We start from the raw sequence: 5,217 nt of genomic DNA, 5'->3' as shown, positions 1-5,217 counted from the left end.
TCACGTCCATTGAGTTGGTGATGAAATCCAACCATCTCACCCTCTGTTATCCCCTTCTCCTCCTGCCTTCAATCTTTCCCAGTATCAGGGTCTTTTCCAGTGAGTCAGTTCTTTGCATCAGGTGGCCAAAATATTGGAGTTTCAGTTTCAACATCAGTCTTTCCAATGAATATTCAGGACTGATTTCCTCCAGGAAGAACTGGTTGGATCTCTTTGCCGTCCAAGGGACTCTCAAGAGTCTTCTCCACACCACAGTTCTAAAGCATCAATTCTTCGGTGCTCAGCTTTCTTTATAGTCCAACGCTCACATCCATATATGACTACTGGAAAAACCATAGCTTTGACTAGGTGGACCTTTGTCAGCAAAGTAATGTCTCCGCTTTTGAATATGCTATCTAGGTTGCTCATAACTTTCCTTCCAAGGAGTAAGCGTCTTTTAATTTCATGGCTACAATCACCATCTGCAGTGATTTTGGAGCCCCCCAAAATAAAGTCAGCCACTGTTTCCATTGTTTCCCCATCTATTTTTTTCACTCTCCTCTTTCACTTTCATCAAGAGGCTCTTTAGTTCTTCTTTGCTTTCTGCCATAAGGGTGGTGTCATCTGCATATCTGAGGTTATTGATATTTCTCCCAGCAACCTTGATTCCAGTTTGTGCTTCATCCAGCCCAGCATTTCGCATGATGTACTCTGCATATAAGTTATATAAGCAGCGTGACAATATACAGCCTTGACATATTCCTTTCCCAATTGGAACCAGTCGTTGTTCCATATCCAGTATTAACTGTTGCTTCTTGACCTGGATATAGATTTCTCAGGAGGCAGGTAAGGTGGTCTGGTATTCCCATCTCTTTAAAAATTTTCCACAGTTTGTTGTGATCCACACAGTCAAAGGCTTTGGTGTAGTCAATAAAACAGAAGTAAATGTTTTTCTGGAACTCTCTTGCTTTTTTGCTGATCCAACAAATCATCGAAATTTGATTTGGCAATTTGATTTCTGGTTCCTCTGCCTTTTCTAAATCCAGCTTGAACATCTGGAAGTTCATGGTTTACATACAGTTGAAGCCTGGCTTGGAGAATTTTGAGCATTACTTTGCTAGTGTGTGAGATGAGTGCAATTGTGCAGTAGTTTGAGCATTCTTTGGCATTGCCTTTCTTTGGGATTGGAATGAAAACTGTATTAATGTATATATAGCAATACATTAATAAAATAAAGACTTCAAAGGACTGACATAGGAAGAAGATTTCAACTACCCTAAGCATTTTGCCTCTTTGTCTGGGAACAGTAGTAAAGATGGAATTGACCACCTGGAGTCATGACATATTTTAACTGATGGCTCAAGGAAAACATTTATCTCAGTGCCTAGAGAGTAAGTTAACAAGGGTTCAATAAACATTCTTTTTTATTGCATGAGCTCCAGTTGTGATTTCAAGGTGATTATAATTATTCCTGTGGTTCCTGGGTGGCGCTAGTAGTAAAGAACCCACCTAAAAAAAAAAAAAAAAGAACGCACCTGACAATGCAGGAGACGAAGGAGACATGGAGACATGCATTTGATCCCTGGATTAGGAAGATCCCCTGGAGGAGGGCATGCAGCCCACTTCAGTATTTTTGTCTGAAGAATCCCATGGACAGAGGAGCCTGGTAGGCCACAGTCCATGGGGTCGCAAAGAGTTGGACATGACTGAAGTGACTTAGCATGCATGCACATATGATTATCCCTGTTTCATAGACAGATACACTGAGGCACAGAGAGGTGAAAAGACTCTATTGGATTCAAACTCTGAGCTCATGAAAAAAGGCAAGACAAAAGCCCAGGTACTCTAAATTTTATCTGATTTATACGCAGCACAACCCTACAATATAATACAATATCTATTACAGAAAGAAATGAGTCTCTTGGTTACCATTTCTCCAAACAGAAATAGGAGTCATTCAACCCTGAAACCTATATAAGTGCAGGTAGACGTTAAGTGTTCCTGTCTAGATCCAGCCGAGCAGGATGGAATCTTGGATCCAGGCTGAGAGAGGATCAGATGGTGTGGGCGAGGGCAAGGCTAATTGACTGAAGGGTGCTCGGACCCCTGAAGAAGATGGGCGACGATTAATGCTCAGTGTTTCAGATTATTGAAATAAACCTCTGATGTCCTTAACACTTATCTAGATGAAGCCCCCTCCTGAACCCCTGCACTCATCCTCGGCTCTAATGGCGTGTCAGTAATGGTGACCAGTAAATTAACCCTGGAAAACACTTATTGATCTCTAGCTCAGATTGCTGACTTCAAAAAAATGTCATTGTTTCATCACACACTGTTCCGCCTCATTAGCTGCTGTCACTGTGTTCGTGGCACCAGGGACTCATTATTCCTGACATAGTAACTCGCCATGAACTTGCTGGGTTGTTAGGAACCCAGACAACAGGTGGTCCCCCCAGCCCGCCTTGGTCTCCCTCTATTTGGGGTTGGAAGGGATACCTGGTCCTGATCACCAGACCAATGGACAAAGCGCCTACTCATCTAGGAATCATCCAAATAATTTGATTTCTTCTTTATAGCCTAGATAAGTACGAAAGATTATGTTTCCTCAAAGGCAACTTTTAAGACCTAATAAAGCTTCTTTTCATACAATAATTGGCATCTCCTAGGCTTCGATGACTCTAGGAACATTTTATGGTAGAAGTTGCTGAGCCCCATTAGATGGTTCTTAATTAGGTAAGAGCTAGCCAGAGATCTGAAATGTAAATTAGAAAACCATGCTAAGGGAGAATCAGACCAGATCATTAAAGACCAAGCCAGGAAATGGCATAAGTGTGTAAAAATAAGAAAGTAAAGGCAAAAAAAAAAAAAAAAGGAAATTCAACTTCCCAAGATGTAGGAGGCAACAAGGAAATTTTTTTAAATTCTAACACTTAAAATTTTATCATTTGCTTTTAATAGGACAGGTAAATTATAAAGGAAAAGATAATTTTTACTTTTCCTTTTCTTAAAATAGCATGCCATGCTGTGCTTAGTCACTCAATCGTGTCTGACTCTTTGTGACCCCATGGACTGTAGTCCCCCAGGCTCTTCTGTCTGTGGGGATCCTCTGGAGTGGTTGCCATGGAGAATAACTAAAACAATTTTATGATAGATTAAAAATCAACAGAAGTAGGGAGCACCTTGGTCGGACCACTTCTTGGTCCAGTGGCTAAGACTCCCAATGCAGGGGGCCTGGGTTTGATCCCTGGTCAGGGAACTAAAATCCTTCATGCCACTACTAAAAAATCTGTAGGCTGCAATGAAGATGAAAAGTCCCATGTGTCGCAACTAAGACCCAGTGCAGCCAGATAAATAAATCATTTACAAATCAACAGAAGCATTACAGATAGAAATGTGAGAGGCATGAGGCATGTCAGTTTCCGAACTTGATGAAAACTGTTTCAAGAGGATATTAAACTTAACTTGAGGAATAGGCTTAAACCAAACACCCCCAAAGCAAACATTTGTCCAGGCAGACGATCATCTCCTTGCATATCCATTTATGAAGTCACGTGCCATCCTTCACACGTTTCCACAGCTTCTCTTTCAGGTAAAGCCTTTACTACACTCCTCTGGTGATGAGCAGTAATAAATGCTTGCTCTTTGAGGCTGTTTTGAAAACAGCCAAGAGTCTTTCTCAACCAATATTTGTGAAACCTATGTGTGATTTACTCTGGTAATGCTGTGGGGATTCCTGGGGGAGAAAGGGATGATTGCTTGGCATTTTTGGTTTTAATGATGCAAAAGAAATTTTCTTTTATGGCTTGTAAAATATGGTCCCAAAGGCAACTGATGATTCATGGAAACTAATCATTGGTTTTAATTCCAATGAAGCATTGTTTTTCTTGCATCTGAGCTGCCCTGTGGCTTGCTTAACCGGAGAATGAAACAATCCAGTGCTGATTTCAGGCCTAGTCTTTAAAAGGCCTGGAAGCTTCTGTAGTCACACTCTCAGGAGCCAGTCACCATATAAACTGTCTATGCTAGACCCGACAAGGAGGGTGGCAGTGCCCCAGAGGCCAGCCACCCTTGCTCTCCCGTCCTCCTCAGAGCTCAGCTAAGCCCAGATTCCAGCAAACCCAGGTGCTCGAGAGGAGCCAAAGGTCGGCCAGTGGGTCCACACAGTCCGAAATAATGTTTCTCTTATGCTAATGACTTGGTCCGGGGGACTACAGGGAAAGATGTTTTAAATAATAGAAAAACAAGTATAAGAAATTTCAACATGATATGCTCAACATTCCACAAGTTATGAGGCAAAAGTAAGTTGAGTGTGAAAATAATGCAGTGGAACTGACATAAGTGACCAAATGGCCCAGCACTCAGATAAACTGACTTGAGAACAAAATTGGCTGGGCTGAAAATTCTCCATGACTGTGGGACTTGCCTTGTTTCCTTACCGGTACTCTTGCCTGGAAAATCCCATGGGCAGAGGAGCCTGGTAGGCTGCAGTCCATGGGGCCGCGAAGAGTCGGACACGACTGAGCGACTTCACTTTCACATTTCACTATCACATTTCACTTTCATGCATTGGAGAAGGAAATGGCAACCCACTCCAGTGTTCTTGCCTGGAGAATCCCAGGGATGGGGGAGCCTGGTGGGCTGCCGTCTATGGGGTCGCACAGAGTCGGACATGACTGAAGCGACTTAGCAGCAGCAGCAGCAGTGGGACTTGCCTTGTTTCCTTACCTGTAATATGCAAATAAGTTATCTACCTTAAAGGCTTGTCAAGAGAATCAAACGAAATAATGAATGACAACACTTAAAGCGACTTAAATAATGTCATCAAAGCCAGAAGAGTAGTTTGTAAAGCTAAGAAATCAAAATTAGCAAATACTAGCAAATATTGGGCTTCCCTGGTGGCTCAGATGATAAAGAATCCTCCTGGGTTGGGAAGATGCCCTGGAGAAGGGAACGGCAACCCACTGCAGTATTCTTGACTAGAGAATTCCAGGGATAGAGGAGCCTGGTGGGCTATAGTCCATGGGGTCGAAAAGAGCTGGACATGGCTGAGCAACTAACACTTTCACTTTCACTTGGCAAATATTGATACTGAAAAGAAGAGAAAGAGATTGAGGTAGAAAATGAAAGTACACAAGGCAGAGAAACAGAAACAGTAAATATTATGAACAAAAGTAATGTATAATACTTACCAAGTAGGGAAAAATTAATCTACCAAAATATGAGAATTTTCCATACTTT

This window comes from Bos indicus, chromosome 24, assembly GCF_029378745.1.
Source record: "Bos indicus isolate NIAB-ARS_2022 breed Sahiwal x Tharparkar chromosome 24, NIAB-ARS_B.indTharparkar_mat_pri_1.0, whole genome shotgun sequence".
NCBI classification, from domain to species: domain Eukaryota; kingdom Metazoa; phylum Chordata; class Mammalia; order Artiodactyla; family Bovidae; genus Bos; species Bos indicus.
Note: the sequence above shows the minus strand (reverse complement) of the source record.